The 24,403-nt window shown below is 43.9% G+C and overlaps 1 protein-coding gene across 2 annotated transcripts in view; it reads left to right on the top strand.

Annotated features, from left to right (window-relative positions):
• The first annotated feature begins 515 nt into the window (after nt 1-515).
• Nucleotides 516-24,403, top strand: part of ADGRB1 (adhesion G protein-coupled receptor B1) — a 335,561-nt gene continuing 311,673 nt past the window's right edge. For both annotated transcript variants that reach the window (XM_088456276.1, XM_088456275.1), the window contains exons 1-3: nt 516-637; nt 12,414-12,521; nt 19,597-19,761. The gene's annotated coding sequence lies outside the window, so the exon portion shown is untranslated. The remainder of the gene's footprint in view (nt 638-12,413; nt 12,522-19,596; nt 19,762-24,403) is intronic.

The following is a 24,403-nucleotide window of genomic DNA, read 5'->3' as shown; positions in this document are numbered from 1 at the left end:
TCTTTTGGATTCTGGACTCCGACAGACCCAGTCCTGAAGGGCCAAGGGAAAATGTCCCCTTTGTTCTTTTACTAAAACAGATTTGTGGGTGGCAGATTGTTCCTCACCAAACTAGATAAGTGCTTGCATCCAATTTCTTATGACACGTAAGGTTCAATATGTCACCACAGAAGCTCCATATAAGCAACTACTACTGCGGCGAGCGCGTGGCGAGTCCCGCCACCGAAAAAGTTCAAATACTGTCACTGATTCCACGGCTGGGAACATCCTGTGCAAAACTAAATGTTCAAATGCCTACAGTTCTCTCCATGTTGATTCCTGTTATATCATGTTGGGAAGTTCTAGATAACATTGCAGAGATAGCGACTTACTGTACCCACAAGCTTCTGTATGTTCCTTATTTGTTTTGTGAATCTGTTCTCTCTATGAAGTCTCCAAACTCTGAAGATGATTAAATCTTTCTGTTTTGTCTTACAAGGTGGATGGAACGCATGGACCTCGTGGGGGGACTGTAACAGGGACTGTGGGGGTGGGCTGCAGACCAGAACGAGGTCATGCCAGTCCTTGCCTGATGAAGGCCACATCTGCGAAGGCGTTCTGGAGGAAGGGCGACTTTGCAACAGAAAGGCGTGCATCGGTAAGTCGTTGGAGACATTGTTGTCTTAAAATGCATGGGGAAAAAAATCATTAAATTGCCCGAATAAGCCCTAAAGTAAATGTGGAATATAGAAGACAATGTGTTACTCAAAGTCAAATGTCACTATCTATCTCTCTCATATCTATCTATCTATCTATCTATCTATCTATCTATCTATCTATCTATCTATCTATGTGCTGCTGCTCGACTCATCTTCCTCGCCAAATCACTTCATCTGCCTCCCCTCTCCTACAAGCCCTACACTGGCTCCCCTTCCCTTTTCGAACCCAATTCAAGGTTCTCACACTCACTTGCAAAGCCCTCACCCATTCCTCTCCCATTTACATCTCTGACCTCATCTCCCTTCACTCTCCTGGCCGCCCCCTTCGCTCAACTAATGCACGCCGCCTTTCATGCCAGCTGATTACTTCCTCCCACTCCCGCCTCCAAGAATTTGCCCGCGCTGCTCCCGACCTTTGGAACTCTCTCCCTCTCCCCATCAGACTCTTATCCTCTTTACAATCCTTCAAACTGACACTCAAGACCCACTACTTCATCAAAGCCTTCCAGATCCCATCCTAACCCGCTGCAACATGCTCCTTCCTCCCCAACTACCCCATCTGTGTCACACCTGTTTGTCTGCCCCTCCCTTTTAGAATGTAAGCTCTTACGAGCAGGGCCCTCTACCCTCTTGTGCTTCTCCGTACTTTACTTTCATCTATTTCTTACCCCCCACCAGGGCACCTAACACTTGGTTGCTTATGCTCTGTTGCATATCTAAGTGTTATGGTTACTAATTTAGCAAATGTATATTATCCATGTCCTGGTCCTATTTTGTACTGTAAGTCACTTGTCAAATTATTTGTTTATGTACTTTGTAAGGCGCTGCGGAACACTTGTGGCGCCATATAAATAAAGGATAATAATAATAATAATAATAATAATAATAATAATAATAATTATTATTATCTATCTATCTCATATCTATCTAACTCATATCTATCTATCTATCCATCTATCTATCTCATATCTATCTATCTATCTATCTATCTATCTATCTATCTATCTATCTATCTATCTCATACCTATCTATCTCATATCTATCTCATATTTATCTATCTATCTATCTATCTATCTATCTCATATCTATCTATCTATCTATCTATCTATCTATCTCATATCTATCTATCTATCTATCTATCTATCTATCTATCTATCTATCTATCTATCTATCTATCTCATATCTATCTCATATATATCTATCTATCTCATATCTATCTCATATCTATCTATCTATCCATCTATCTATCTCATATCTATCTATCTATCTATCTATCTATCTATCTATCTATCTATCTATCTATCTATCTATCTCATACCTATCTATCTATCTATCTATCTATCTCATATCTATCTATCTATCTATCTATCTATCTATCTATCTATCTATCTATCTATCTATCTATCCATCCATCTATCTAAAAAATATATATTTTAATTGTGCAGAAATATAATATTTTGAACATTGATGATTAAATCTGATTTCCTTAGGCAGATATGGCTGTGACTTGCCTCGTTCTTTAATTTAGAAGTGTCTTATATATTAAAAGGAGAAACCATTTTAGCGAATGCCAGACTGGTTTTGTTTCTAATTATTCTCTTTTTCTTGAATACGTGCAGTGAAATATTTTTGATTAGATTGTCAGACCGAGCTCCTGGCTTCAGAGCTAGGGTCTGGGAAGTGCAGGATATGTATTATATATATTAATGAATGGCCAAAATTGAAAGCAAGGCGTTCACGTGGAAAGTGATTAGGGTGATACTAGATGAAATGACTTCATACATTTTTTACCTCTTCCATCATTAGAAATTATTCTGCAATTAGTCTGCAGCCTCCAGACGTGCTGAGGTATAATTTAGCAGATAGGAAATCATGAAGTTTATACCCCATAAAACTCTATTAGAGACGTTGCTCTGGTGGCTTGTGAAGGGGGCGTTTGGCGCAGCGACGGCTGAGCTGCTGATGGCGCACTGATAATGAGTATACAGGTTAATGAAGATGAGCACACTCTATGGGTTAGGTTATATCATCTCAATCAAGTGCTGTCAACAGCTCTGCCTATAGTGCCTATAGACATGGCAAATAATCACCCCTATAGTGCCTATATAGACATGATTAATAATCACCGCTATAGTGCCTATAGACATGGCAAATAATCACCCCTATAGTGCCTATAGACATGACTAATAATCACCCCTATAGTGCCTATATAGACATGATTAATAATCACCCCTATAGTGCCTATATAGACATGATTAATAATTACCCCTATAGTGCCTATATAGACATGATTAATAATCACCCCTATAGTGCCTATAAACATGATTAATAATCAGCCCTATAGTGCCTATAGACATGGCAAATAATCAACCCTATAGTGCCTATATAGACATGATTAATAATCACCCCTATAGTGCCTATATAGACATGATTAATAATCACCCCTATAGAGCCTCTAGACATGATTAATAATCACCCCTATAGTACCTTTAGACATGACTAATAATCATCCCAATAGTGTCTATAGACATGGCTAATAATCACCCCTGTAGTGCCTATAGACATGGCTAATAATCACCACTATAGTGCCTATAGACATGGCTAATAATCACCCCTATAGTGCCTATAGACATGGCTAATAATCACGCCTAGAGTGCCTATAGACATGGCTAATAATCACGCCTAGAGTGCCTATAGACATGGCAAATAATCACCCCTGTAGTGCCCATAGAAAAGGCTAATGATCACCCCTATATTACCTATAGACATGACGAATGATCACCCCTATAGTGCCTATAGACATGGCAAATAATCACCCCTATAGTGCCTATGTAGACATGATTAATAATCACCCCTATAGTGCCTATAGACATGGCAAATAATCACCCCTATAGTGCCTATATAGACATGATTAATAATCACCCCTATAGTGCCTATAGACATGGCTAATGATCACCCCTATATTTCCTATAGACATGGCTAAAAATCACCCCTATAGTGCCTATATAGACATAATTAATAATCACCCCTATAGTGCCTATATAGACATGATTAATAATCACCCCTATAGTGCCTATAGACATGGCTAATAATCACCCCTATAGTGCCTATAGACATGGCAAATAATCACCCCCTATAGTGCCTATAGACATGGCTAATAATCACCCATATAGTGTCTATAGACATGACTTATTATCGCCCCTATAGTACCTATAGACATGGCAAATAATCACCCCTATAGTGCCTATAGACATGACTAATAATCACCCCTATAGTGCCTATAGACATGATTAATAATCACCCCTATAGTGCCTATAGACATGACTAATAATCATCCAAAAAGTGCCTATAGACATGGCTAATGATCACATCTATAGTGCCTATAGACATGGCAAATAATCACTGCTATAGTGCCTATGTAGCCATGATTAATAATCACCCCTATAGTGCCTATAGACATGGCTAATGATCACCCCTATAGTGCATATAGATGTGGCTAATAATCACCCCTGTAGTGCCTATAGATGTGGCTAATGATCACCCCTATAGTGCCTATAGACGTGGCTAATGATCACCCCTATAGTGCCTATGTAGACATGATTAATAATCACCCCTATAGTGCCTATAGACATGGCAAATAATCACCCCTATAGTGCCTATATAGACATGATTAATAATCACCCCTATAGTGCCTATAGACATGGCTAATGATCACCCCTATATTACCTATAGACATGGCTAATTATCACCCCTATAGTGCCTATAGACATGGCTAAAAATCACCCCTATAGTGCCTATATAGACATAATTAATAATCACCCCTATAGTGACTATATAGACATGATTAATAATCACCCCTATAGTGCCTATAGACATGGCTAATAATCACCCCTATAGTGCCTATAGACATGGCAAATAATCACCCCCTATAGTGCCTATAGACATGGCTAATAATCACCCATATAGTGTCTATAGACATGACTAATTATCACCCCTATAGTACCTATAGACATGGCAAATAATCACCCCTGTAGTGCCTATAGACATGACTAATAATCAACCCTATAGTGCCTATAGACATGATTAATAATCACCCCTATAGTGCCTATAGACATGGCTAATGATCACCCCTATAGTATCTATAGACATGGCAAATAATCACCCCTATAGTGTCTATAGACATGGCTAATGATCACCCCTATATTGCCTATAGACCTGACTAATGATCACCCCTATAGTATCTATAGACATGGCTAATGATCACCCCTATAGTTTCTATAGACATGACTAATAATCACCCCTATAGTGCCTATAGACATGACTAATGATCACCCCTATAGTATCTATAGACATGGCTAATGATCACCCCTATAGTGCCTATAGACATGGCTAATGATCACCCCTATAGTGCCTATAGACATGGCTAATGATCACCCCTATAGTGCCTATAGACATGGCTAATGATCACCCCTATATTGCCTATAGACATGGCTAATGACCACCCCTATATTGCCTATAGACATGGCTAATGATCACCCCTATATTGCCTATAGACATGACTAATAATCACCCCTATATTGCCTATAGACATGACTAATAATCACCCCTATAGTGCCTATAGACATGGCTAATAATCACCCCTATATTGTCTATAGACATGGCTAATGATCACCCCTATATTGCCTATAGACATGGCTAATGACCACCCCTATATTGCCTATAGACATGGCTAATGATCACCTCTATATTGCCTATAGACATGACTAATAATCACCCCTATATTGCCTATAGACATGACTAATAATCACCCCTATATTGCCTATAGACATGACTAATAATCACCCCTATATTGCCTATAGACATGACTAATAATCACCCCTATAGTGCCTATAGACATGGCTAATAATCACCCCTATATTGCCTATAGACATGGCTAATGATCACCCCTATATTGCCTATAGACATGTCTAATAATCACCCCTATATTGCCTATAGACATGACTAATAATCACCCCTATATTACCTATAGACATGACTAATAATCACCCCTATAGTGCCTATAGACATGACTAATAATCATCCCTATATTTCCTATAGACATGACTAATAATCACCCCTATATTGCCTGTAGACATGACTAATAATCACCCCTATATTGCCTATAGACATGGCTAATGATCACCCCTATATTGCCTATAGACATGGCTAATGATCACCCCTATTGTACCTATAGACATGGCTAATGATCACCCCTATAGTATCTATAGACATGGCAAATAATCACCCCTATAGTGCCTATAGACATGGCCAATGATCACCCCTATAGTGCCTATAGACATGGCTAATGATCACCCCTATAGTGCCTATAGACATGACTAATAATCACCCCTATAGTGCCTATAGACATGGCTAATAATCTCCCCTATAGTGCCTATAGACATGACTAATGATCACCCCTATAGTATCTATAGACATGGCTAATGATCACCCCTATAGTGCCTATAGACATGGCTAATGATCACCCCTATACTGCCTATAGACATGGCTAATGATCACCCCTATAGTGCCTATAGACATGGCTAATGATCACCCCTATATTGCCTATAGAGATGGCTAATGATCACCCCTATAGTGCCTATAGACATGACTAATAATCACCCCTATAGTGTCTATAGACATGACTAATACTCACCCCTATAGTGTCTATAGACATGACTAATAATCACCCCTATATTGCCTATAGACATGGCTAATGATCACCCCTATAGTGCCTATAGACATGGATAATGATCACCCCTCTAGTGCCTATAGAGGGGCTACATTTGCAAAAATACTAGATGGGTACTAAAAATGTTTTCTGCTTGTCATGGATGTGTGCAGGACTGGTCTGCGATCGCACATGCCTTGTGTTTCCTTTACCATATCTCTATTAGATTGTAAGCACTTGTGATCAGACACTTGTCTTCATGTCTTATTTTGTGTTGCTGTTTTGTTTGTAATTCATGTTCAGTTTCTTGCCCTGATTATACAGCATACGTATTTTTTATTACTCAGAAGTTTCCTACGAGTTCTCCTGAAATCAAACAAGTTATATATATACATATATATATATATAATTTATTTATTGATTTTTTTATATATTGTAGAACTGCATGAACCGTATTCTCTCACTTTCCATTAAAGCTCAGTGCAGGTCTGTTCACTCAAAAACGCCATTAGAAGTTGATTACAACACACTGCCATATTTCTATAAATATTCAACCCGCATATTCCAATTTACGGAGATAAATCTCTGGACAGGCTGCCTCTTCCAGAGTCACAGCACAGTACCAGCTGCCAGGTGCCATGTACGCTGAGATTGTAGCGTGTAATGTCTTCATGACTGCGGGTATTTTATATGTTCATGACCAGACCCCATATTGCAGTTATTCAATGTGTTTGTTTGACTGAGATGGAAACTCCAAATGTGTTCTATATTCTGATAAATCTCACTTTTTCTTTTTTTTGCTGTTTCACTTTTCAAGAGAAACAAAGTAGCCTATTAATGCCTTAGTATCGGTATTCTATCATGAAGACTTCCAATCTTCCACAGTGGAAGTGTCTGTGGGTTACAGGACACAATTCGTGGTGATTCACATAACCATGGGGTCTATGGCCCTCATTCAGAGGCGGTCAGAGGATGCAAGCGGTCGCTCCGAAACTGGGCGGCCACTTGCATCCTGACCGCCCACCTCTGTTGCGGTCGTTAGGCTGTGGGTTTACACCCACAGCTCTAACGACCGCTAGGGTGATAGACCAGCGCGAGCATCGGGGCTTACGACGAGACCCTAGGGTAGGGTCTCACTTGTTGTAAGCCCCGGAGAGCTTCTTGCTCTGTCAGAGCCGGAAGCTCTCCACTGACATCACTAGTGATGTCAGTGGGGCCTCCCCCAAATGGCAGGCGTTCCCATGGGAACACCTCCGTTTGGGCTGCCACCCCCCCGGCCCGCCTTCCAAACGGGGCGAGCTGTCAATCAACATCGACAGCTCGCCCCCTTTGGAAAGAGACCCGCTACGACCGGTGCTGTCGTTCGTAGCGGGTCTCACGCATGCACACGAAGGAGCCGGCTCCCTCGTGCGCATGCGCACTGGACAAACATCGAGGCAGCCGTGCGGTCGTAGACCGTACGGCAGCCTCTGAATGAAGCCCTATGTGCTAAGCCTTGTCGAGAGATAAAGTGGACGGAATACCAACCAATCAGCTCCTAACTGTCACTTTACAGACTAGGAGATGTACGAAGTTCTTGAAAGTGATAAACTACCAGCCAATCAGCTCCTAACTGTCATCTTTACAGGCTGCTTTTGAAAAATGACAGTTAGGAGCTGATTGGATGGTACTTTATCTCAATCCACTTTATCTCCAAGGCTTAGTACATAGACCCCTTGTCCCTGACCCACGCACCACAATGATTTGTGGCCTGGTATAGCGAGGGTTGGGCTGCGATTAAATGATTCACGGCGCCATGCTGTCAGCATCTCTCACCTGGGCAGCTTGGGTAGAAAATCATTGCGTATGCCCCCATTTTTTTTTTTTTTCAACCCACTTTAAATCACATGAACACGTGCCGTTATATCGACTTTTAAAACAAATGTTTTCATGCGTCGTAGTCAGATGGGCTTTAATGTACAGCAACTGCTTTCTTGACGGTTCTCCAGGCCGGTTTTCTCATTAGCAGTTATCAGAGTAAAGCTTAACCTCCATTACTTATTCATGCCTTTGATATGCACCATGTACGACATTAGCTAAGGAGAGAAGGCTCTTTCTGCAGTCACTGTACAGGGAGAGCGGCTTTTGCCTGGTTCGTAGGTTTGTTAAGAGAGATTATAATAGGAAACCAGCAGATAAACGTGAGGGCGACACTTATCAGGGGCATTATGTCACTACGCTAACTGTACTTTCCAGAAAATGAAGAGCTGTGAGACTGGGCTGCTGGGGAGCAGAAGGTTACAGGGGAGGGAAGAGAAGTTACCATGATCAATTTATTCTGTGACCACTCTCTTATTCAATGCAAATACATTAACTAGTTGTACTGTTGATTTCTTGTTATATACCTATATATATATATATATATATATATATATACACACACACACATATATCTATATATAATACTATATACATGATGTTTGCCTAGTTCATTGCTGAAACGTACGCTGTTGGGTGGACATTGTACATCTTTATGTTGGATTAATATCTTCTACTATTTCTTCATCATATTAGTGAGTGGTGTCCTTTTTCTATGGATTGGGTGAGTGTATTTACATTAATTTTCTGGACCACAGCACCGGACTGAATTATCACATGTTTTGCGTGGTGTAAGCTCCATTTATATACACAGACAGGGGAAGTGAATAACACTGATTATCCCGTTACAATGGCACCTGACATGGGGTGGGATAAATGAGGCAGCAAGTGACTACTCAGTTCTTGAATTTGATGTGTTGGAAGCATGAAAAATGGGCAAGTGTTAGGATCTGAGCAACTCTGACAAGGTTCAAATTGTGATGGCTAGACGGCTGGGTCACAGCATCTCCGAAACGGCAGCTCTTGTGGGGTGTACCCGGTATGCAGTGGTTAGTACCTACCAAAAGTGCTCCAAGGAAGGACAACCAGTGAAGAGCTGGGTACACACGTAAATATTTTCTGTCCAACCATCCAACTAGTTGACTGGTTGGAATGAGAATCTGGTAAGGGATGAAAGCAAATGACAATCAGCAATTTGCTCCCAAACGCCGGAAAATGGACAAAAACTGTTGTTTGAACAAATTGTTTAGATCCAACATTTAACAAACTTGTCTGACGTCATTTTCATCTGTTTTCTGGCATTTAGGAGCAAATTGCTGATCATCAGTTACTCCAATACATTACCAGATATTCATTCCAACCAATCACCTAGTTGGAAGGTTGGACAGAAAATCTTTACATGTGTACCCAGCTATAGAGTCATGGGCGCCCAAGGCTCATTGATGCGTGTGGGGAGGGGAGGCTAGCCCCCTCTGGTCCTATCCCACAGAGGAGCTACTGTAACACAAATTGCTGGAAAGGTTAATGCTGACTATGGTAGAAAAGGGTCAGAACACACAGTGCAACCTTCTCACCTGTGAAAAAGCAGAACACGGTAGACTTTACCTTCTGGCAATAAAAGGATCCTCTTGTAAAAAAAAATAAAAAAAAAATACACTATTCTGCAGACCGTCGCGCCTCTGGTAAAATCAATCTCTCAGTCTCTCATTTAGCTGCGGGGATTTTTCTACTATTTCACCACACATCGGAAAGTCTTTGTTTTTAAAGAGCACCAGCAAGAAAAAAATTGATTTCCAGCTTCTGCAATATTATAATAATAAATCCCCTTTATACCATCTGATTTCACCCAGGGTACACAGGCGTGCGGATGAGGAAGTCTGTATTACTCGTCAATTTTATGTCATTGGCAGAACCCTAATTGCTTAAGACAAAGAACCACCTCAATGTGGCTCTACTGTCCCTTGTTCTAGGCCGCCCTGACCCCGGTTTGCGCCATCACTTTCCGCCATCCTAAACCTGCCAGGATTATCCCAAAAAGTAAAATACTCTTTCACCGTCCTCTTCATACTGTGTTGATGTCTAATAATACATGACGTAACATAATGTAGCCATTCTTACATTTTTATCCCTGTATTAACTGCAAGGAAAGCCAAATACAGCTGATTAGAACCAATTAGACAGCTACTCAGGGAAGGAAATGATACAATGTAACCACTGGCACAGACCAGGCTGGAAGAGAGGCACTAATGACATGTAATGGTGCATACACACGATCAGATTTATCCTTCAGATATGAACAATAAAGATTTAAAAATCGTTCAGTCGTTCATATCTGAAGGAAAATCGTTCATATCTGACATGCCTGAACGATGGACGATCAACGATGCGCGTTCCCGTTTGTCAGATAACGATATCTGACATCTGATGGGTTTGCAGTCAGACTTGGACGATTCCATTCATTTTAATGCAGTCAAAAATCGTTCAAATCGTTCAAATCGTTCAAATCGTTCAGTCGTTCATCTGACAAATCTGACCGTGTGTCACACAGCAGCCATATACAGTACACAGTACATACGGGGTGCAGCCACCGGTCACAATCCAGATGGCAGAATACCGGCTAGGGATTATTGATAGGCATCGAAATACAGAAGCCTATCATAATCCCGATGCCAGAATCCAGAACGCTGCTGGACCGATTGAGGTAAGTACGGGCGCGGGGGGGGGGGGTGTTAGGTTTAGGGCACCCCGGGGGGATTTAGGGTCAGGCACCCCCCCCCCGGGAGGGTTAGGCTAGGGGAAGGGGGGATTAGGGTTAGGCACCCCCGGGGGAAGGTTAGGGTTAGGCAGCCCTTCAGGGGGGTTAGGTTTAGGGTTCGGGGAGGGGGGGTTAGGTTTGGGCAGGGGGGATGTTAGGGTTAGGCACTAAGGGGGGAGGTTAGGGTTAGGCACCCCTAAAGGAGGTTAGGGTTAGAAGAGGAGAGGGGAGGGATAGGTAGTTTACTCACCTCTGTCGGGATCTCCGCTGTTCAGTCTGCCGGCGTCAAGATTTCGAACTCCGGGCTCTCGTCCGGTGGCCATTCATACCGATCCTGTACATACTGTATACTCTATACACGCTGTACATGTACCACACACACACATACACACACACTGTGCATACACACCCTTCATTGTTGCACATTCTGTATACACCAAAGCCAAAAAACAGGACATAACACAGAGTGAGGTTGGAGCAGCCATATCGCACATCCTGACCACACCATGCAGAACATCTAAGGTACAAGGCAGGAGAAGCTGAGATATGAGGAACAGATGGTGCTTTGTACCTGCCCAGCCATCTACTCCATACAACTGATTAATTGGAAAATGCATCAAGCCTCGGGGGCCCATTTATCATTGTATATTTGTGGCTATATGCCCGAAAACACACGTTTTCGGGAATTAACCACAAACATTATGTTTCCGCCGGATCTATGAAGGAGGGGCCACAGCAGAAAACCCGCTGTAATCCCTCCATTCCCACAGGCAGCCGCCTCCTCCATAGGTTTCTATGGGGGGTGCGACACTGCCAGATTTACCAACATCCAAAAATGCAATGCATTCACGATATTGGCCTCTGCAGCTACCGCCATCTGAAGATGGCGTTAGCAGCTGTAGCCTATGGGCAACACTGCGCATAATGAGCCGGAACCCTCCCCGGCAATGGCGGCTGTGCACGTGCAGTCAGCGTGACAGCGCATGCACAGCAGCCCCGGAAGCTCTCCGGGCACATCGCAGGGACGGGCTCCTTTCAGAACTCGTGTCCCTGCATGTGGCGGATGATGCATCCGGGCGCTATGATCGCATATTGCACTGGCGATCATCAATAGATGGGGCCCCCGCGAGATACAGCGGAGCAGTTACCAGAAGCAGCCAATCAGTGTCTTTCCTGATTATCATGGTCTCTTCCTTCCCATACAGTTCTGCCGGTAGAATGAACATTGTGGTTGTGGGCAATGACAGTTTATCTGTGCTCTGCTTGCTGAGGGTGGTCGGGTGGCGTTAATAAGTGATCCCTGCTCTTGCCAGCTGGGTAATGTGACCCTATACTAGGCATTGCCTACAATGACGTTATGTAAGCCATTGTTACAGCAGTTGTGTCTTTCTTTCAGCTGGTGGAAGATATGACTCCAGGAGTCAGTCACTGAGGTCCATCGACAACAAGAAGAAGGAGGACACAGAGGAGCAGCCTCAGTTTGGTTATCCGGCTCCTCAGTTAGGTGAGAAGTTACCAAAATTCAAAATGTAAAGAAACTGAGCAAAGAATCATCATATTAAATACACATATGTGTCATGGTCAAGTAGTGCGAACTCATACCTGACAGCCGTCGTGAGCGTGTTTGTTCCATTTACAGGATGAGAGGAGATTGGACACTGATGTGACTTTTGGCACAGTGACCTCCTCCGATATTTCCGCCTCTCCGCACACCTAGATACTAGATATCAGAGGCGTCTCCCAAGGTTGGATGATGCTCTGTAGGGCCCTTTACTGACGCTGAACCACATTGAGGACCTGATTCATTACGGATCGCTATTGCGATTGCAGCTCCTTCATCGCACGCAGGTCTGCTGCGAAGTTATGCTAATGAATGCCATCGCAATTCCGTCGCACTGCCAGCCTAGAGGCGCCCACTGCCTCCCACTAACGCTATCTCACATCCGTAATACCTTGCAAACCTATATAAACATCGGCCCCTCATGCAGAATTACAGCAGCCCTGACCCTACTTAGAAACTGCTGACCTCATTGCACGCAGTAAGGGGGTCATTCAGACCCGCTCGCGAGGGAAGGTCGCTCGCAAGCGGGTCGATGGTGGGTGAATGTGCATGCGCGAGACCCGGCGAGCGACGAGAAATACGTCGCTCGGGGTCTCGCACCAAAGGGGGCGTGCTGTCAATGGTGAGTGTCAGCACGCCCCCTGGGCATGCGGATGCGAGACCCTACCGCAGGGTCTCGTCGCAAGCCCGATGGTCGCGATGGTCTTTGACCATCGCGACCATCATCATGGACGCTCGCATAAGCTGTGAGTGCTAACCCACAGTTATGCGAGCGTCCAAAAGGCCGCTCCACATTTAAATAGGATGGCCCTGATTCAGAGCGAGCGCTCTGGTCAGAGCGTTCAGCTCTGAATCAGGCCCTAAGTACGCAAGCTGCGTATGCCGTCACACTGGCTAATTTATGCACGCACATGCAACAGCGTTCAAACGGACAGACGCACCTGCGTTTCTCCGACCACCCCCAGACGCTCGCTGCCTGTCAGTCACTTTGCGATGGCTCTCCGTGGTCGCAGTGGTGCCATCGCGCACTGCAATGCATGCACAGTATGTAACAATCAGCCAATATCGACGTTCATACAATATTTATAGCTTTGTTCCCTGTCACGGATCTGGATCGCACTATTTAAGGAGCTTGTTCATAAAACAGTGTTCTGAAAAGTACAGGCTCAATAATTTAGGACTCAGATATCTGGAAATAGGCACTGTCAGATGAGATTTGCTTTATAATTGTGTTATAAAATCAAAGTAATAAAGTCTTAAACTTCAGCGGAATATCAGAGCCAGACAGTAGCGGAGGGCGTTACTGGACAGACATTTTTTTTGACTATTATTATATTTCAGAGAATAGTTTACTTCAGCTGTACTATAGGAAGAGAAGGAACCCGACACCATGGAAAGATCTTTTTTTCATCATTGAATAAAACAAAAAAATTAGAACTGAACCGTAGAATGAAATAAAAGATATTTAGGGGTCTAGTTACTAAGCAGTGTTAGGAGACAGAGTGAAAAGTGATAAGAAAATGATAAGGTGCCAGCCAATCAGCTCCCAACTGTCATCTCACAGGCTGTGTTTGAAAAATTACAGTTGGGAGCTGATTGGCTGGCACTGCTTAGTAAATAGACCCATATAAGTGTAAATATATCCCTTACTACCTTTCCTTACTACATTCCCTTACTACCTTCCCTTACTACCCTCTCTTACCACCTGTCCTTACTACCTTTCCCTACTACCTTCCATTATTACTTTCTCTTACTACCTTCCCTTACTACCTGTCCTTACTACATTTCCTTACTACCTTCCATTATTACTTTCCCTTACTACCTTTCCTTACTTGCAATGCATATTGGTAGCTCCTTACTACCATTACTCACTACCATACCTTACTGCCTTCCCTTATTACTTTCCCTTACTACAATTTCTTACTACTTTTCTTTGCTATCTTTTCTTACTATCTTATCACCTTCCCTTACTTCCATTCCTCACTACTTTTCATTACTACCTTCCCTTACTACCATTACTCACTACCATACCTTACTGCCTTCACTTATTACTTTCCCTTACTACAATTTCTTACTACTTTTCTTTACTATCTTTACTTACTATCTTACTACCTTCCCTTACTACCATTCCTCACTACCATTCCTCACTACCTTCACTTATTACTTTACCTTACTACAATTTCTTACTATTTTTCTTTATTAACTTTTCTTACTATCTTACTACCTTTCATTACTACTATTCCTTACTACCATTCCTCACTACCTTCCCTTACTAACCATTCCTCACTACCTTTCCTTGCTAACTTTCCTTACTACTATTCCTCACTACCTTCCCTTACTACCATTCCTCACTACCTTCCCTTACTATGATTCCTCACTACCTTCCCTTACTATCATTCCTCACTACCTTCCCTTACTATGATTCCTCACTACCTTCCCTTACTACCATTCCTCACTACATTCCATTACTACCATTCCTCACTAACTTCCCTTACTACCATTCCTCACTACCTTCCCTTACTACCATTCCTCACTACCTTCCCTTCCTACGATTCCTCACTACCTTCCCTTACTACAATTCCTCACTACCTTCCCTTACTACCATTCCTCACTACATTCCCTTCTACCTTTCCTTACTACCATTCCTCACTACCTTCCCTTACTACCATTCCTCACTACCTTCCCTTACTATGATTCCTCACTACCTTCCCTTACTACCATTCCTCACTACATTTCATTACTACCATTCCTCACTACCTTCCCTTACTACCATTGCTCACTACCTTCCCTTACTACCATTCCTCACTACCTTCCCTTACTATGATTCCTCACTACCTTCCCTTACTACAATTCCTCACTACCTTCCCTTACTACCATTCCTCACTACATTCCCTTACTACCATTCCTCACTACCTTCCCTTACTACCATTCCTCACTACATTCCCTTACTACCATTCCTCACTACCTTCCCTTACTACCATTCTTCACTACCTTCCCTTACTACCATTCCTCACTACCTTCCCTTACTACCTTCCCTTACTACCTTCTCTTACTACCATTCCTCACTTCCATTCCTCACCACCTTCCCTTACTACCTTCCCTTACTACCATTCCTCACTACCTTCCCTTATTACTTTCCCTTACTACAATTTCTTACTACCTTTCTTTACTATCTTTTCTTACGATCTTACTAACTTTCCTTACTGCCTTCCCTTACTACTATTCCTCATTACCGTTCCTTACTATTTTCCCTTACTACCATTCCTTTCTACCTTTTCTTACTGCCTTCCCTTACTACCTTCCCTTATTCTATGTACCGTTTTTCCCCGATAATAAGACCTACCCCGAAAATAAGACCTACCCTTAATTTTGTAACCCGGTCCAAATTAAGCCCTACCCCGAAAATAAGACCTACCTGAACTGATTTTGAGCTGGGAACGCTGCAGAGACCAGCGTTCCCAGTCATGCAGTGCGCGGGTGACGTCATGAGGATCCTGTGCGGCCGCGCCTGCTGGATCATGTTAGATCCAGTCAGCGCGCAGGTGAGAGCGACATCCTGGACGGCGGCGAGTCAGGTAAGTGCACTGCAATAAGGGACACTGCTACAGGGGGGGCCTGCATAAGCGGCACTTCTACAAGAGGGGCTGCAAGGGGGGGGGCATGCATAAGCGGCACTTCTACAAGGGGGCCTGCAAGGGGGGGCATGCATAAGGGGCACTTCTACAAGGGGGCCTGTAAGGGGGGGCATGCATAAGGGGCACTTCTACAAGGGGACCTGCAAGGGGGTGGCCTGCATAAGGGGCACTTCTACAAGGGGACCTGCATAAGGGGCACTGCTGTCAATATTAATTAATATAAGACCTACCCGGAAAATAAGCCCTATGGTGTTTTTTTTAACCAAAAAAAAAATAAGACAGTGTCTTATTATCGGGGAAACACGGTATGTCTACTTTATTTCCCTTTTTGCCTTATTATTTGCCCGACATGTTTGTGTGGCTTCTTCCTTGTCTGTCCCACAGAAACCAGCTGCTTTGAGACCAATGTACCTACAGTAATTGGGGCGACACCTACAGTAGGGCCTCGGGCCTGGTTGTTCAGATGTAGCTGTTGTGGGCGATTTAGGGTCCCCATAGGGAGGAAGCTGGGTGGGCTGGATTGTGGCACAATAACCCTGCATTTCCATTGTGGCTAGAACGCAGCACAATTACTGCACACTGCAATGGGCACCTTTCTCTAGTCCATTGTGCAAACATCCCCCATCTGTAGTTGTTGCTCCCTTTGCCCCAATGGGACCCTATGACCTATTTTGCTCTGATCTTACAGCCTCATAGTTACAGCTGCACAAGGTGTGTTGTGGTCTAGTATATTGTACAATGAAAGCTCCAGGCCCTGGGTTCCGTCACACCTGATATATTATATTTTGCAGCTGCTGCAGCGTTTGACAATCCATTATCCACCAATTTGATGTCAGTAGTCGGCATGTAAACAGATCGCATTGGGGCGGTGGCACCCAAGGCGTAGGAAATACTGCATTGTATCTGGGGAATAATGTGGTGAAAACTCTTTGGAAATGTAACATCCTTTCCTTCTTGTTTATATATTTCTGAGAGCCTGCCACCTGCGGCTGGCCCGAAAATCTTTATCTGCCTTCCCAGTGGGCACCTAACCATGTCCTATATATCACTGTGGATTGCACAGCTGTGAGCTAGAAAACGGAGACAATTACTCCTCAAACCCTCCTGAAAACAGCTGTGTTTGCAGTTTGCTGACCGACAAGACATCTTCACTCTCAGGATGAGTTACTTGGTGGGGAGCGGCCTGGCCGAGCGATGTGTTACTTGGCAATTTAAAAAGACCAATACACCTTTAGAGGGATTGGAATTAACGAGCAGCCCCATGTAAAAACAACAACATGTATTCTAATTAGGATATGAAGTCTGTACTGTGGCTCTTTCTCTGTTTACTTACGCACTTTCTTTCATGGTTTTATGCACAATATGAGTATCAGGTACCATACACCCATCGGCCTGTTGATAATTAGTATTCAATTTAGTAGGGGCATGGGATAACTGACAGCGGAACATTGGCAGCAGGAGCAAGCCAACGACTACTCTATATAAGGCATATAAGTGTCATCTATATAGGCATGTGTCCCACTCTGTGGGGGTATATATATATCAAACCTGGGAGACAGAGATAAAATATAAATTCTAAACCAATCAGCTCCTTACTGTCATTTTATAAACACAGCCTGCAAAATGTAAATTGGAAGCTGATTGGTTAGTACTTTGGGGTCTATTTACTAAGCAGTGTTAGGAGAAGTGAAAAGTGAAAAGTGATAAGGTACCAGCCAATCAGTTCCCAACTGCCATCTCACAGGCTGTGTTTGAAAAATGACAGTTGGGAGCTGATTGGCTGGAACGTTATCACTTTTCACTCTGTCTCCTAACACTGCTTAGTAAATAGACCCCTTTAGCTCTCACAATGTTATCTCTCTCCCGGCTTTGATAAATACGGGGGTGTCTTTTATGCAGAGATTGCAGCTAGAAATGTTTTATACAGATTGGTGGACTAAACAACACACGGGGACATACTGTATGGGGCCCTTTGCTGTGCCAGCGCCATGGGCCCCCAACCCCCACTCCCCCCCACTGTCCTCTTTCCAATTTTGCCCCACCCCACCCTCCTCTTGGTACAGGTGTCCCCGACTCTCTCCCCATGTCACCTATGCCCCCCTAATTTGCAGATGTCACGTCTGCACATTATCTGCTGGTTACCTAGCAGACCTTTAGCCAGGAGAAAGGCACCCAAAGATATAGAGCCGTATTCAATTTGAGCTGAGCCACGATACTTTTTCGCGGCCCGGACTTTTCGCCTACTTCGCCTGCTTGGCAGGTGGAAAAGTAACGTCCGCGTGCACGCTTTACCCCGTATTCAATTTCAAAGTAGGCGAAACTGAAACAGGCGGAAAGTGCTGTCAGATTTGGGGAAATCAGCCTGACACCCCCCAAAAGATGCTTTGACATGGGGGTTCACTATGGTACCCCCCAATTTGGCTTGATGAAGGTATTTGGGGTTTTTAAACGGGCTCAATAGCTGCTAAATAGCGTTTTTCTATACGTGGTGCAGAATAGTATTCAGGAGTATTTTTTACTGAAAATAAGTTATGCCAGCAAATTTGGGGTACTTGAAAATGGGGGTCAGCATATTTAAAAGTTGCTAAAGTGAAGTTGAAAAAATCATGAAAAATCCACCTTCTGCAAGCCCCTGCAATCAAAAAACACTTGGGGCATACTTGGGGACCGACCCCCAGAGTTAAGTTTGCTAGTTTTTATCTTTGTCCCCCAACTTTTTTTTCGCCCCCTTTTTCAAAGTATTTTTTTGGGGTGTCCTGAAGTGTTTTTTTTTTTACATTGTTTACCTTTGCGGGACTGTCTTCAGGCTGCAGGGGGGTTCCCGCAACGTTACACCCCAAACCCCAATTCTGCACTTTTTTCTGCCTGCTATTCATAGGTGAAACTTTTCCGCCTATTACATTGCATTGTCTTTCCACCTAGACGGAAAGTCTTCCAAATTGAATACGGGGTAAAACCAAAACAGGCGAAAATGATGTCACCCATGAAAAAGTTTCGCCATAAACACGTGAAAACGGCTTTTCGCTCCAAATTGAATTCGGGCCATAGTGTAAAATAGAATTAGTGCCGACAGTAAGGCAGACTCTTCAGAGTGTCCATAGTAATCAGAATATTGGACTAAAGAATGATTTTTGATACCTCCAGAGGAAGAGCCACTGGTGACAGCCATGGAGACATCGCTGGTTATATCACTGGTTATATAGCTGGTTATATCGCTGGTTATATCACTGGTTATATCGCTGGTTATATCGCTGGTTATATCGCTGATTTACTTTGTTACAGTTATTTTTTGCTACAGTGTTTCATCTAAAATGTACCTGAATTTGTTACACTTTTCTTTATTCATGTTTTATATAATGATTATTATGTTGTCACCTGAACAGGAGACCCGGCAGCGGAGGAGTGGTCACCTTGGAGCGTGTGTTCGACCACCTGCGGAGAAGGGCTGAAGTCCAGGACCAGGTTCTGCGTCTCCTCCTCATACAGCACACACTGCAGCGGACCTCTCAAGGAGCACAAGCAGTGCAATAACTCCGCCGTATGTCCAGGTAACAGTGTAAGGCCTTGTCCGTGATCACTGGAATATACTGGGAGAGGGGGGGGGGCATCCGGTCCAAACTGGCCAATGGCAAAGTCATTGTATAGTAATAGACAAGGGCAGGTAGCCGTACAGTCCTCTGTGTGTGTGTGTGTGTGTGTGTGTGTGTGTGTGTGTGTGTGTGTTTGTGGGTGTTTGTGTGTGTGTAGGGTCACATTTATTGCGTGTGTGCAATTTTGTTATTTCAATATGTTCCTATCTGGCATGGATACTGGGGTATTGTCGGTTTTTTATTTACTTTTGTTTTTTTCCTCTCAATCTGGTGTCCCAGGTATTTATGTTATTTAAACTGAAAAACCAAAAATATTTGTCATTTATGAGTACTTTGATATTGTTTTCTGGCGGTCTGTAATGGTGTTAGTCAGTGTGGACATTACATCTGGTTATATTGTGATGGGGAAAATCGGAGCTCCAAAATGGTTCAGTTTTTGGTACAGTGTTTATAAATAAATAAATAAAATATATAATAATAATTCACTTTATAAACAATTGTTGTTACTTATTTTTTTGTATTTTTTTTTCTTATTGATGATAGATATATTTCACAAACGTTATTTTAGTTAAAGCAATAATTTGCAGATAAAGGCCCTCATTCAGAGCCGTACGCTCTGAGCAGAGCGCACGCTCTGAATGAGGGCCGGGCTCCATTTTCATGGAGCGTCCTCCTGGACGCTCGTATAGCTGTGGGTCACCACCCACAGGCTATACGAGCGTGCTTTGTGATGGCCGCGATGGTCGAGACCATCGCGACCATCGAAATTGCGAGCCGGAGCCTGCGGTTGAGGTTTTCGGGCCTGATTCAGACCCACTCGCGAGCGGCTGTCCACTCGCAAGTGGGTCGATGTTATGCACTGAGCATGCGCACGACAGAGGGAGCTCCGTCGTGCGCATGCGCCAGACGCGACGAGCGAAGGAAATCCTTCGCTCGTTGTGTCCGATCAAAGGGGGCGTGCTGTCAATGTTGATTGACAGCACGCCCCCTTTGGTGGGCGTTCTGGGGGCGCGCCTCCCTGACGAGGGCGTTCCCACGGGAACGCCTCCCGTCAGAAGCCGGCCCACTGACATCACTAGTGATGAGTTCTGACAATACATTGTATCAATTTATAGAATAGATTGTTTTCTAAAAAAACCCAAACAGGACAGATTACATTTCATTTTTCCAACACTTTAAATGTGTTTTGATTGTTGACATTTATGTAACAAATGAATTTTCTGATGCGCAGCGTAGGCTTTTTTGTTTTTTTGGCATGTATTATATTGGCTGGGATAGAACAGACATTTGACCAATTTAAACTTCATATTAGTGATAGAATTTCACATGGACTGAGGGCCTGATTCAGAGGTGCATGCTATTTGCGTGCGCTCGCTCTGAATCAGGGTGTTCTTTTTTTTTTTCCGGCCTCCAGGCTGCTCGCACAGCCACAGCTTGTGCGAGCAGCCTGGCGATGGTCGCAATTATCGCGACCATCGGGCTTGTAGCGAGCCCCAGCAGGAGGGTCTCGGCTCCCACAAGCCAGAGTGTATTTCCTGTTCTAATAGAGCAGGAAGTCCACTACTGATATCACGAGTGATGTCAGTAGGGCCGCCCACAAACACCAGGCGTTCCTAAGGGAACGCCTGCCTTTGTGCAGTCACCCCCCCTCCCTGTCTACAAAACAGGGCGAGCTGTCAATCAACATCGACAGCCACCCCGTCTTGTAGTGAGCCCCGGAACGATGGAGCTGGCATCGCTAGCTGGGGCTCGCGCATGCGTACGCCGGAGGCGGCGCATGTGCAGGAGCCAAACATCGACCCACTTGCGAGCACTATGCGCTGGCGAGTGGATCTGAACCAGGCCCTGAATTTCATAGTGGAACCAGCCCCTCTGCAGACCTGTGAAGTTCCAGCAATATACAGTAATATACGGGTCCTGCCTTTGCTTTGCAGAATTCCCACTCTGCTTTTTGTTTGTAACTTCGATATTCTGCATTTCATGGAATTAGCTGTCTGTAAATAGAGCTGGGGTAATAAATCCAATTCTTTCAAAGGGACATACTCCATGACCATGGGGTCTATTTACTAATCTGTGTTAGGATATAAAGTGAACGGTGATAAGGTACCAGCCAATCAGTTCCTAACTGCCATGTCACAGGCTGTTTTTGAAAAATGGCAGATAGGAGCTGATTGGCTGGTACCTTATCACCATTCACTTTATCTCCTAACACTGCTTAGTAAATAGACCCCATGTCTACGGTTGTACAGTGCTATTGTACATTACAAGTACTTTTTGTAGCTAATGTACCATATAGACTTCTCTATATGGTACTTCCTCTGATGGCTTTTGTCCAAATAGAGCATTGCGGCTAGTGTACAACACAGATCACCTTTCCCGTGGCTAATGCACAACACAGACCACCTTTCCCGTGGCTAATGCACAACACAGACCATCTTTCCCGTGGCTAATGCACAACACAGACCATCATTCCTGTGGCTGGTGCACAACACAGACCACCTTTCCCGTGGCTGGTGCACAACACAGACCACCTTTCCCGTGACTAGTGCACAACACAGACCACCTTTGCCATGGCTAATGCACAACACAGACCACCTTTCCCGTGGCTAATGCACAACACAGACCACCTTTCCCGTGGCTAATGCACAACACAGACCATCTTTCCCGTTGCTCATGCACAACACAGACCATCATTCCTGTGGCTGGTGCACAATACAGATCACCTTTCTAGTGGCTAGTGCACAACACAGACCACCTTTCCTGTGCATGGTGCACAACACAGACCATCTTTCCTGTGGCTGGTGCACAACACAGACCACCTTTCCTGTGGCTGGTGCACAACACAGACCACCTTTCCTGTGGCTGGTGCACAACACAGACCACCTTTCCTGTGACTAGTGCACTACACAGACCACCTTTCCTGTGACTAGTGCACTACACAGACCACCTTTCCTGTGGCTGGTGCACAACACAGACCACCTTTCCTGTGGCTGGTGCACAACACAGACCACCTTTCCTGTGGCTGGTGCCCAAGACAGACCACCTTTCCTGTGACTTGTGCAGAACACAGACCACCTTTCCTGTGGCTAGTGCACAACACAGACCACCTTTCCTGTGACTAGTGCACAATGCAGACCACCTTTCCTGTGGCTGGTGCACAACACAGACCACCTTTCCTGTGACTAGTGCACTACACAGACCACCTTTCCTGTGGCTGGTGCACAACACAGACCATCTTTCCCGTGGCTGGTGCACAACACAGACCACCTTTCCCGTGACTAGTGCACTACACAGACCACCTTTCCTGTGGCTGGTGCACAATGCATTTACAGATGGAATACCATGACACTTTTTACCTTTCACGCCAGATGATGCCTGTCCTCCATGTTCCAAAGTAAATAGACAAAAAAGTGATGTTTGGCAGATAGTTTAAACTGCTGTTGAATCCCATATTTTCAAACATGTTGTAAATTGATAAGAGAAACCTGTTAGCCGAGATTTGCAGTTAGAGTTAATAGAACTTATACTTTTTTATTAATGTATTGGACACACATCCACCAAGAGTCCACTTTAATTCCCGTTCTACCAGCAGTGAAAATGAATTGGGGCCAATCAGATTGGTGTAGTGGACTTTGTCTCCCAAATTTGGCAATGCTACTATGAGATATGATGACACGTGTAAGGTAGGTACTATAATAGTAGAGATAAATAAAGGTATTGGTGCAGTAAAACTGCTGTTGCCCAATTCCACATTCATCGCTCTTGACCAAGAGTTCAGAAAGCAGCGACAACGCTGGCTGGGTACTGACTGTGCCCAGGTGGGCAGGTGACATTACCCGCAGCTGCCTATTGGCTGATTTACAGTACAGGTGCTGTCCCATCATTGCTGGGAGATGGGAGATTTTGGGTCTGCGCCCATACCGTGGCACCTCATTTACCCCATGTCTTTGTTAATCAGAGAGAGAGATGTAAAATGAGAATATGTTTCTGAATCATAAGAAGACTCCATCAGGGAAAACAGGGAACGTGCATGTGAGTGTGTATAAGGGAATAAAGTGGACGTAATATTGTGCTTATTGTGTGCGATACGTGATACTTTTTATCACAGTAGTTTGGCTGGGGAAGCCTTGGCTGGGTGCAGCTTTTTTTCTAAGTGCAGTTTTTTAAGTGCATAACTAGCGTTAGACCTGCGTTATTTTTTATTAGTTAATTCTTCTGCTGATCCTGAATGAATTGACACCGCCTCTCTCCCAATCTACAGGTAACTGAAGTTGACTGTGACTGCAAAGTGTTTCACCTCCTGTGCCTCCTTTATTAATTATAATCATAGGTAACTGAAGTTGACTGTGACTGCAAAGTGTTTCACCTCCTGTGCCTCCTTTATTAATTATAATCATAGGTAACTGAAGTTGACTGTGACTGCAAAGTGTTTCACCTCCTGTGCCTCCTTTATTAATTATAATCATAGGTAACTGAAGTTGACTGTGACTGCAAAGTGTTTCACCTCCTGTGCCTCCTTTATTAATTATAATCATAGGTAACTGAAGTTGACTGTGACTGCAAAGTGTTTCACCTCCTGTGCCTCCTTTATTAATTATAA

This window comes from Taudactylus pleione, unplaced genomic scaffold (genome assembly GCF_031769625.1).
Source record: "Taudactylus pleione unplaced genomic scaffold, aTauple2 ptg000695l, whole genome shotgun sequence".
Lineage (NCBI taxonomy): Eukaryota > Metazoa > Chordata > Amphibia > Anura > Myobatrachidae > Taudactylus > Taudactylus pleione.
Note: the sequence above shows the minus strand (reverse complement) of the source record. Positions and strands in the feature narration are given on the sequence as shown.